Here is a 12471-nt window from a genome sequence, read left to right on the forward strand (position 1 = left end):
GACGATTTCGGATGGAAATGTTATTAACGAATGATAAACCTGTTCGGTGGTGCATAATTCGCCCCCTGATGATTTAATATTAGCGTTCTGGCGTGGCGGCGATCGTGTAGGTGTGGATTTGCATGTGTTTGCGGCGTGTGTGCACGGTAGCCGCAAACGATAACGCCAAATGTTGGATTAATTGTAGCGTTGCGATACCTGTTTACGCGGAAACTGTTATCCGGCTCGGCTGATTATTTAATTACATCGGTGGTCGCAGTCGGTATCGGTGCACAACCTATGGATTAATAGAGACTCTCCTAGGTTAATCTTTTCCGATTGAGTGCATTCGCATAATCATTGTTAGAATAATTTATATATTATATATATATAATTACTATTAAAATGAACGCTCGATTTGAAGTATTTTGCAATGTATATTTAAGTTTCGATGATCGATCAGAGGTGAGTTTTTCTAAATAATTTCTTCCATAGACGAGTGTCGAATAGAGTTGGGCATTAATTAATTGAATAAGTAATTGGTTAAAAATTTCGAATAAAATTACTTATAAGTAATTACTTATTAAAATGCTCAAATAACTAATTTATTCGTGGCTATTATCGATCGTGGCTTTTCATATAATCTCGACCATTTGGCATTGCAATTATTTGCAATGGATTATTATTATTATGTTTTGAACAATTATTAAAGCAACTTTATTCGTAATAATCAATCAAATTTTATTAGTTTCAAATACAGAAAATAATATTCTTCCTTTCCCTCCCCTTTTTTCTTCTAATTTTAAATATATCTTATACTTTCTTCCCGAATTTGAAGAGTCTAAGAAATAGCAATTTAAAAGAATTATTTTATTGTTTATTATTTATTTACAAGACGTAGTAAAAAAGTACTTACTTTTAAATTATATCATTTCTTGCATGAAGGAGAATCAAAAGTGACCCAAGTATCGTAAATACTTTTAAAATAATCGTATCTGCGAGAGCCAGCCAGATCATCGTACCAAACTTTTCGCAATATCACATTTATTCGGGTGAATCCGGGTCCAAGGGAAGTTTGGACGAAAAGCGAAAAACATCCCGCTGCTAAAATTTCAAATTTTTATTACCATTAAACGAGGATTCTTTGGACGGGGGAATGTAATTGCACCATTTTTTGGCCACAACGCGGTCATAAGCCGCCCCCGTCTCTTTCCATCCTCTATGATTATCTTCGACGGGTGCAGATTGCACATTGCACCCCATCCATCCGTTTCGATCGTCATTTAAGATGGAAACTTTTCCATTTCCAACTGGAACGCGACACGACACGACACGAAGAAAAATTTACTTTGGAACTCGTCCTTCAATTGGTATTCCGTTTCCAAAGGGTTTGTTGGCCCGTTACGTTCGTAATATCAGGCGATCGTGTCGGTTATGCAACGTAAGTTTGGCCAAGATAACGTGCCAAAGAAAAAAAAGAAAGAAGAAGTTCCAAAGAATTTTTTATTTTTCTTCATTTCTCAATTTTAATGGAGAAATCGTATTGTCGAGAAGTTGCAGAGAAAATCAACGATTGGCAGAAAAGTATCGTATCCAAAGATAGGATACCATAGGATTATTGAGAAATTCCAATGTAAACTGAAATCAATAAAATTCAAGAGTTAATTATCACAAGGATAACAATTAATTGATAATAATAGTCAAGAAGTATTTCAATTTTGTTCTTTTTAATTATTAAGAAATTAATATTTTATCAATTTTAATTATTTTATTCTCCTTAAATAATCGGTTATCGAATTTCGAAAAAGATATTATACAATCAAGAAGTTTCAGAAGAAAGTGAAATCGACGCGTCGATTGGATTCGTTAAATTCAAGTGCAGCGCTAATTATCTCCATCGACAAGAGTAGCAATTAACGACTCTCCTGTTACGTTACATTCAGAAATCTCATTATGAATTAAACTAATCTGCTCTCATCTTGCGTGATCAGATCCTGCACGAGTCAAAAATTGTGAAAAAAAAGAAAAAGAAAAAAATAATGGATCTTTTTTCGTTTAATCTTCGTTACGAAATAACATAACCTATAAAAATCATACTCGATCGATAAAAAAATCTGTAATCCGAATAGATGACGAATGTTATATGCAACAAAATAACGAATAAAATAATAAATATAACGATATAAGATAAAACAATTAATATGTTGAATAAAATAACGAATAATTAAATAAGAATAACCGATAAACGATATTCTCAGTCGATAAAAATTAATAAAGTGAAATAAACTCTCCGACGAGTAAACGACGAGTTATTTAAGGTTAAAAAAAGCAGGGAAAAAATTGGATGTAAAGAGGGAAATAAATAAATAAATAAATAAAACAAGATAACAAGCCATGGGAGGCCCCCTAATGCTCATTCGACGCAACGAATCGACGAATCCTTTCCACGATTTCGCGCTCGAGTACCGCGGCGACCGAGTTCATTTCCGTAATTGATGTTGCATAAAGTCGAGTCCCCAAGTTACGTAACTTTCGAGGGTAGACCTCTCCTACTAACGAACTCGTAATCGCGAAACGAGAGCAACGAATATATTCCTCTTGACTGTCGTTTAAGAAACCACGGCCGGCAGATGGAGGAAGGAGCGTATGCACGGGCACAACTGTATTGCACGTTGGAGTATAGTCGTTAGAATAGTGTTCCGTATCGAGAAAATTAGATTTTCCCTTCTGAATTTAAAAAAAGAAGGAAATGAGAGGGAAAAATTGGTAACAATAATACTTGCCAATTGAGAACCATCCAATACATGGAAGAATGGATACACTTGTCAGTGGAACAGATATCGTTTCTTTCTTCGATTATTCTAACCTCAAACGCAGGAGTGTTTTCTACCAGAATAAACATTTATCTCGAAAAATTCTTACAGTCTTAAAATTCAGTGTTTAATTCTCGATATTTTCTTTTATCGTTTTCTTGGAAAATAATATTTTCGAATATAATATATTCGACAACGCTTTTTCGATGTCGCGTACAACACCGTCGTTACGTTTAATGAGTCCACGGAGAAAAAAAAGAACGTATCGCTTACAACGTTTTTTGATACGCGTAATAACGAAGTCACGTTTGATCCTCGTTGAAATAAAAAGAAAGAAAGGAGAGGGAGGAAGGAAAAAAAAGTTGCATCGTTGATGTAAAATTCATCGGAATTCGACAAGTCACGTTGGCTGTTTTCCGCGTTTTCTCGGTCGGACGGCGTTTTCCCCGTTTCAGAGCAGCGATTTTCCGGCAGCCGGCATTCGAACAACGGCTTTCATTACTTCGTAACGAATATTCGTCGTGTACCGCCTGTGTATAATGCGCGGCTTTGTTTTTTACCCCGGTTGTTCGCCCTTTCAGTCACGTTGCACCATTTCTCCTTTCGAATATCACCGCTTGGATGGATGTAATTTGACCGAAGAACCGAAATACCCCCCCCGTGGACATTCAAAATAGCTATTCACCCTCTTTTCTCTTTCCTCTTTCCTTTTTTTTCCACGATTCTTGCTCAATTTAAATTTTTCTCTTAACTTCCATTTTTTTTCTTTCTATTTTTTTTATTTCTAATTTCAAGTTTGACACTACTTTTTCTTTTTTTTTTTTTTTTCAATCTAATCCAGAAGAAGTATCCAGTGAAAATTTTTCAAGTATTTTTCGTCCTTCAGGATAACAATTCTTCCTCGATTCGAATTTTTCTTCTATCTCCGATTTCCCCCCTTTTTTTAATCTTTCGGATTTAATCGATTTTCATTTTCTTCTTTTATTTTTGTAATTTGTATTTTAACGAGAGAATCGAGTTTGAACTGTGAAAATTCAAAGTGTGAGTTTTTTTTCTCCCATCTCCCCTTATCCCTGATTTTTTCTTCTGCCTTTTAATTTCACGTTTTTTTACTCGATTATTTTATAATCAGGTTTATTCAATTTTTGCCTATTTTTTTTTTTTTTTTTTTTTTTTTTTTTTTTTTATAATTTGCACTTGCAACAGAAGAAGATACGATGCATCTTTTTCCAACCTCTTCCTCAATTCGAATTTTTCTTTTTAATTTTAAATTTAATCGATCCCTTTTCCCCTCTCTTCTTTCTCTATTTTTCCCTATTTTCGTAATTTGTAATTTAACCATGGACGATCAAAGTATTCCTCCCTCTCTCTTTTTAATCTCAGATTTAATCGATTCTTCACCTCCTCTTTTTCTACTTTTCTACCTTACCGATAGAAATCGGTATGTTGTGTTTGTTCGTAGATAGATATCGTAAGAATTATCGGCATCAAGTTGATTTTTAATTCTTACGCTCCAGCACTCCTTTCCCCCTTTCCCCCAAATCGATTTTGAAATCGCATTTCACCCCGGGGATTACGATTCCACGGAGGGGGGAATTTCGTTTAATGTAAATACGCGAACAAACATCGAAACGCGATGTAATAAACAGACTGTTGCAAATAGAATACTGAAACGGGTTTCAAGTTTGATTCCAATATGAAATTAAAGTAAAATCGCTTCGATTATAATACTTCCTATTCGCTTTTAACTAGGGGGGAAAAAAGAAGAAAAATTAAAAGGTATTGTAACTTTAGTATTAAATTTTAAAAACTATTTGTTTTAGAATTATTATCGTTGCGATTCAGATTAGAATTAGTTTCATTTCGAAGAGAATTAAATTATTCTTGTTTCTATGCGATAATGAAAGTAGAATGAATTAAGAAAATTTCCACGTAAAAGAGTAGATGGAGTTAGTTTCGTTTAATATTTCAAATAAAATGAAACAAAATCAAAAAATAGATGATATTCAAAAAATTATAAACTTGTTGAGTGAGTCCCAAAATTTTGTTTAAAGAAGCTAAATTATAAATTAAATTTCTTCAATCTGAATCTTGTGGTATGTATTTATTTTTAGGTCTAAAATCATCAAAATCTTGTTTCTGTAGCTACAAATAATATACTACTAAATTCACTTTTTTTTTTACTAACAAATTTTATTACTAACTAATGCTAAATACATACGTTTCATGTTAAACAAATTAAATTCTCAGATCAATCTTTCTACAAATGCAAATATAATGGAATATTTCCACGAGATGAAATTTAACAAATAAATTTCTCAAGAAGATGAGCACACTTACATACATTTACATATTACGATATAAAATACATTTTATTCGCGTAATAAAACATTCACACAATGAAGATTCTACTCTATATCAAACGCCACGAATCCACCAATCCAATTTCTCGTTCTCGTCCAATCAGCATCAGGGATTCCATTATGAAACTAGATCGAAACAAGATGGCGGGAAGGGGACAGTTTTTGAGCAAAAAATGTGGATTCGAAGCAAATACCTAATCTGAAACGAAAAGTTTTCGCGAGAATTTGGCCTCGGTTCGCCGGAAGTTTCCTTGGCTTAGCAAAAACTCTCCTACGATTTTTCGGCTCTAAGAGGAGCGGGCCGAATATTTCTGGTGACGTTTGGCCGCGTCTAACCCCCAAACTTTTCCACTTTTAACACCGGATACGCTTTCTAAATCGATTGCTCGAATATGCAGCTGGATGGGTTTCCGCAGATCGAACTTTCTTCTACCGGATGTTTTCCAAGATTCGTTGAATTGTGCAAGATTCGAACAGTTGGAGTTTTTTTTTTTTTTTAGCTCTTCAGTGACTGTGAATTTTTGTGAAAATGGTTAAATTGCATTGGATTTATTCGGTTCGAGTAATTGGGATTAGTTAACAATTGTGGATGGTAAGTTAATTTAAATTAGAAATATTATTGTAATTTATTGGAATTTTATTCTTTGTATCTTTAAAGAATGTATTTTTTATCATCATTTATATTATATTTCAGGGAAAAGAGTGGAAAATTGGATGAAACTTAAAAGGAAGTGACTCTTATCTCGTTTATTATCTTCGTGAATTCTGATTTTAATAATCAGATTAAAAAGAAAGTGGCATAAAGAATAAATACGACATATTTTTTATACATTTTAATAGTTCTTTATGAAAATGACAGTATAAAGGGCTGAATTTTAAAAAGCAAGTATAAAATAGGTAAGTATATCAAATTTTAATACTTAGTTTTAAGTAAAATGTTGAAAAAATGTTTTTTCGGATGTATGGCGCTTAAAGAGGTAAGTATGTAAAAGGTAAGTATGTAAAAAGGTAAGTACGAAAGGTAAGTATATTAGATTGTAAAAAAAAAATTTTAAATTTCGCGCAAATCATTTTTAAAAATCGAAATTCGAAAAATTTCAGCAATTCTTGGAAATGACGTCAAATTCTTAGAAATTTCGAAATTCTTGGAAATGACGTCAAATTCCTGGAAAAGGTTGAAGAAAAAAAATTTTTGTCGAAAACTCGACTTTGTATTAGGAGAACATAACTTGATAGGAGGTCGATCGAAGAATTTTTCCCAGAATTTCGGCACTTCTTGGAAGTGACGTCAAATTCTTGGAATTTTTCGGCACTTCTTGGAAATGACGTCAAATTCTTAGAATTATCGAAATTCTTGGACGAGCAAAATTTTTGGCCAATTTTTGCACTTTGTATTAGGAGAACATGAGTTGATAGGAGGTCGTTCGAAAAATTTTTCCTAGAATTTCGACATTTCTTGGAAGTGACGTTATTCTTAGAACTTTTGAAATTCTTAGAATTTTCGAAGTTCTTAGAATTATATCAAAAGAGCGAACAGCCAGGATTTGCATTAAAGCATATTTTTTAATTTTTACGTTTTTCACGTTATTATTATAAAAATTTACTTACCTGATATACTTACCTTCTTTATACTTACCTTTTTTTTTATAATTACTCCTTTAAAATGTTACATTTGCAGTAACAAATTCATTTTTTTTATCATTTTACTTAATTCTAATTATGAAATTTATTATACTTACCTATTTTGTACTTACCTTTTTTATATTCAATTTTTTAACCTGTTATTCTTCAGGAATTGCTGTAGAAAAAACAAAATGTATTAGAAATTTATATATAATTGTAATTTGTATCATATATGAAAATACAGAAAATATATATAAAATGCACATATCTATTTATTGAATTTTAACTAAAAAATTGCCTATCTTTGAACTGCTATAACTTTGAAAGAAATGTTGTACAAAAATTCAACCAGGGCTTATTTTAAAGCCTGAAACATTTATTTTCATATGCCTGAATTAAATTTTTCCTTATAAATTTATTATATCAAAAAATAGAATAAAAAAGAAAGTTAGATTTTTTTTTCTAAATTTTATAATTTCAGTCGATTCTAACAAACTTAATAAACTTTCTACGAATTTTATTTTGCAATAAGCTTTTGAAGAGAAGTTTCTTCTTTATAATGAGCTCTCAAAAGTTATTATACGATTTTTTTTTTACTCTTCAAGTTCACTTTTCATTCAAGACGTGATACAGCAACGAAAAAAAGTCGTAGGTCAACTTTTAAGGGCTCATTATAAAGTAGAAACTTTACTCTAAAAGATCATTATAAAACTAATTGCGAAAAAAAATTAAATTAATTAACTTTTGTAGAATCGATGAAAGTGTAAAATTATTAAAAAAAAATTATCTTTGTTTTTGCACTTCGTTTTTTAATATAAAAAAAGACTGAGAAAAGATTCAATTAAATACCTGAAAATCAGAAGTTTTCCTCTTTGAAATAAATTAAGAATGATTAGTGTAAGATATTTCATTCTAAAAAGTTACAGCAATTCAAAAATTGTCAATCTTTAAATTGCTATAACTTTGGAAATAAATATCTTATAATAATTAATCAAAGCTCATTTTAAAAAATTAAACCTCTGCTTTCACATATCTTGGTTAAATTTTTCCCAGATATTTGTTTTATATTGAAAAATGAGATGGAAAATTGAAGATTGTCTTTTCTTAAAAATTTCACAAGTTCAATCTACTTTAGAGACTCTAATAAATTTTCCACGCACTTCATTTTTTAACAATGATTTTTTAAAAGGAAATCTTCTTTTTATATTGAGCTCTCAAAAATTATTATACGATTTTTTTTTCATTCTTCAAGTTCACTTTTCATTCAAGATGTGATATAGCATTGAAAAAAAAATCTTATTTTCAACTTTTAAGAATTCATTATAAAGTAGAAGCTTAGCTTTAAAAACTCAGTATAATGCAAATTGTACTATTATTAATCATAGAATCATATGAATTTATAAAATTTTTAAGAAAAGAAACTATTTTCGATTCTCCACTCCATTTTTTAATATAAAAGAATCATCAGAGAAAATTTAATAGAGACGTGTGAAATTACATGCTTTTTTTTTTAAAATAAGCTTTAATTGATTGTCATACCATAATTTTTTCAAAATTACAGCAATTCAAAAATATTCTTATATTCAATTTACATAAATAACTAGTTTTTCAAAAAAATATAATTACTGTACTAAAAATCAACATCTTTATTCAAAATAAATCTCTCAATTTTCTTACCTGAAACAAAATAAAAAAAAGTAATCATTATCTTTAATAAAAATAATTAAAATAGTTAAAAATAATTAAAAATTCTCAGTGAAAAAGCAAAAAAAATGTTTTAAATATCTTATATTCACTTACACGACAAATGATCAATTTTCCAAAGGAAAGATAATCGCGATAAGCTCAATTCATGTGATATCGAGCAAGGATAAGTTAAACTGTGGCAGACGTGATACTTGATAAGCCTTCTTTATTTCTTCTGGCGGGATATTTAAATTGTAAAACACCACAGCTCCGAATTGATTTCGAGACAGGCTGGTTTGATTTAAATGTAAAACAGCTTCCTTCACAAGTAATCATTTTCGAAGGAAAAAGCTTAATCCTGCACGTTTTTCCGAGGGAAGAAATAAAAGTGTATGGAATCGCGCTCGAGATTTTGTTCGAGAAGCGTCCGCTTCATTTCCCGTTGAATTATCCAGGAATAACAATTTTTCCACAGTGAATTTTTGTTCTCGTGCATTTCACGTCCTCGAGGATACCCTTTATCTTCGAATTAAAAGAGTTATGCGATGGAATATTATGATACTTACGTGGACTTCGTGTGGAAAATATTCCACGTAATTTTCATCTTTTCCACTCTTCTTTCTTTATTTCCTTTTTTGTTTTTCTAAAAAAAAAAGTTTCAACAAATTTTAGAATAAAAATTGAGAAAGTTTAAAATAATTAAAGATTTTTTATATACCTTATAATAATCGTAAAAAAAATCTTTAAATAACTATTATATATTGATATTTTTAAACCAAAATATTATTCGTTATTTTTTATTTTTTATTATTATTTGAAGATAATTTATTTTTTTATTTTATCTGAATTATTCAATCTTTATATTCGTTATTTTTATTTTATAAAGTTCAATTACTGTAGCTATATATATATACACATCGATACTAACAATAATTGCATTTCGATTGCTGCCGCTTTTTTTCTTTTTTCTTTTTTTTTTTACATGGCTTTCCACGAAAAATGCAAACAAGTTCTGCGGTATATATCGTTTCTCGTTCGCTGAAAATTCTTCTCATTTCCTTCATTATCTTGGTAACAGGCAACTACTTGAAGATTTATGGCCACTCGAAGATATCGTTGAACCGTGCGTTAATAAATAGAGAGGGATAGAAAAGAGTAAAATTTTCCAGTCGAAACTTGCCCACCAGCCTGTTCGTCCGCTTTAATTTCATCTTTTATTCATCCGTGTCCATCTCGTCCCATCTGGCAATTATTACTATTAATTTCACTCGAAACGATCGTATAGAATGATTTTTAATCGCCTCGTAAATACACGAGAATGTTTGAAAGATTATTTTTCGAAGAGTGTACAGATACAAAAAAAAAATTATGCGATGTAATGCAGATTTTTAGTAAAGTGTTAAATTTTAGCAAATTCATAGGAGAAAATTCTCTATTGATTAATCTTTTGGATTCTACTTTCTTTTTTATGTTAAATTGTTTAAATAGTGAAAAATATTTAATAAAATTATCTGCTTATTCGTCTTCTAATATTAGATTAAATCTGAATATTAAAATTCACTAGAGTGTCTAGGTTAACCGAGTCCATCAATATTATAACTTTTGGAGGTTATGAAAAAAGATTATACGATTAAGATCAAGAATATCGAGAATTTTCATTATTTATTCTTATTAGTTTTTTTGAAATCATATTTTCCTAACCTATTATTTATCTTTACCAATTTGCAAAACTCATTCACGAAAGCATCCAGGAAAAATTTAACATGGATAATTATAATACACGCAATGCGCGGATTATTTATCTCGCTCGTTACGTTAATTAGTTCGATATTGGCCACGAGTGCTGAATTATTCGAATAAAATCCCAAGAGAAGCCGTTGGTATCTATAGAATTCGAGTAGAAAATAAAAAGAGGCAAGGCAATCGATGGTTAAACATCACACAGTCTCTTTTTCTTTTTTAACACTGTCTCTCTATTGGAATCACAGTAGTGCTCGTCACTGGAACGAACGATTTTTATACAAATCTTGGGACAAGAGGCGCGGCACTCACAGAATCCCGCAATTATTTTGTTACTACACAACAACGATGCCAATCGAAACGAATCGTTTCGCTCTCGATCGACCGCAACAATTTCACTCTTCATTTTCGCGACGAGAGTGACGATGCTGTAATCATTTTTATTTTATTTCCATTTCTTCGTTATATTGGATTCAATAATATGTATTGAACGATTATTTATTTATGATCCAATTCTTTACTTATTCATTTATGAAGCGGAATATTGATTATATATTTTATGTGATTTTACTTGATGCATTAATTTATTCACTCACTAGCAAACTTAATCTGTTATGTAAGTGATTTGTTATATCGTCCATTTATTAATCTATTGCTTTATTATATCAATAATTCACTTATTTATTCACTTGTTAATTTAATAACTAGATTATTGATTTAGGTATTTAATAGGTTAACAATATTCACTCACTATCAATTCAATTTCTATTTATCAGATCAATCATTTACCAATTCATTTGTTAGTTTATCCATTCAAGAATTAACTCAACAACTTATTAGTTTTCTCACTTAATAATTAGATCATTGATAGGTTACCAACTCATTCACTTAATCACTCTGTAATTTATCAATTCAAGTCGTTCACTAATTCAACCATTTTATTAACCTCCGACAACAATTATTCATAAAAATTCTCCTTCACTGGTTCACCTATACATAATTATCCACTCGTGCTTAATTACCATATTCTTGAAGCGACTCGTCTTCAATATCAACATCTTACTTTCTCGGTCATTTGCTTACTCATTAGCCCATTTAACCGGTGACTCGGTCGGTAACCCATTGACCGACACACTTCTTCAAACCTTTTCCTCTCTACCAATTTTCCTCGGTGGAATGGAAAAACGCGCTTTCGTCGTACACGGCTCTTTATGTCTGCCGAGTACCTTGCAGTCGTAAAGTCTCCGAACACACCTCGTTAAAACTTGATACTCCAGGCTCTTTAGTTGGCCAACCACCTCGTGTGCACCGTCTTACCCCTGGCGTCTCTATGCATTTCCGTCTTCTTTGCCCCCTCGATGTCACCACTTCCGGTCGCGCCTAGCGATAAAAGGAACCTCTCGCGGCCACCAAAGGCTGGATAGATAAACGCGCGTTTTCAAGTCGTCGGATGTTAAGTACCACCCGGCCTACTCTTTCTCAAACTTTTCTTTTCGCACAATCCGCGCTCTCTTTTTATCTCTGCCGCCTCATTCCACGAGGAATGGAGACGTCTCGATGTCTCGTTTTCAAAGTATTTTTTTATTTGTTGTGATGCAATTCAAAAGAATCGTTGTCTCTTTTTTCTTTTTTTTTTTTTTTAATTTTTAATAACTCGATATTGTTTCTCCTTTTGAAAAATTTAAAAGAAAGATTTTGATATTTTTTCCCCGGGGATATTTTTTCATTTGATTTTATGTTTTGAAAAAAAATTGTTCTTTTTTTTTTTTTTTTGATTTTTTAATTCGATATATCGTTTCCTCTTGTAAAAATTCAAAGGTTCGATATTTTTCATCGAAATATACAATAATGGTCGGTTAACTTTCTGTCCATTTAATTGGATTTATTTTTACCAATTTCTATAACTATGTGCTTGGATAATCGATGGCTGCAATTCTATGATATTTATCCAGGAACATCACTGAAATTAATTTCAAATATCGAGGATTTAAAAATGTAAATGTAAATATATAAATTACTTACTTTATTTATTCATAATAACATTAATAACACTTTTTAATTTACAATTACATCAGAAGAAGAAAGCAGACATCTTGACAAATGTTCCATTTCCCCAAAAGAATCAAAGCGACAGCGAAATCGATTTGTGAAACGAGAAAGAAGAAAACGTCATAATGGATCACAATTATAAATTTAGGACACTGGTGTCCTAAAAAAAAAAAAAAACTCGATATTCACCAACACGATCTATCAAACCAATTTGCCGA

General features: G+C 30.9%; 1 protein-coding gene and 1 long non-coding RNA gene across 3 annotated transcripts in view; one reads left to right on the top strand and one right to left on the bottom strand.

Annotated features, from left to right (window-relative positions):
• Positions 1-12471, top strand: part of LOC102677019 (tyrosine-protein kinase Btk29A) — a 164585-nt gene that overhangs the window by 49117 nt on the left and 102997 nt on the right. The window lies entirely within an intron of this gene.
• LOC116186231 lies at positions 8407-9245 on the bottom strand. The gene is made up of 3 exons (XR_004151187.1): positions 9183-9245; positions 8579-9107; positions 8407-8455 (listed from the first exon to the last, which is right to left on the bottom strand). It is a non-coding gene; the product is annotated as an uncharacterized LOC116186231 (long non-coding RNA).

Source organism: Apis dorsata, unplaced genomic scaffold (genome assembly GCF_000469605.1).
Source record: "Apis dorsata unplaced genomic scaffold, Apis dorsata 1.3 scaffold_517, whole genome shotgun sequence".
NCBI lineage: Eukaryota > Metazoa > Arthropoda > Insecta > Hymenoptera > Apidae > Apis > Apis dorsata.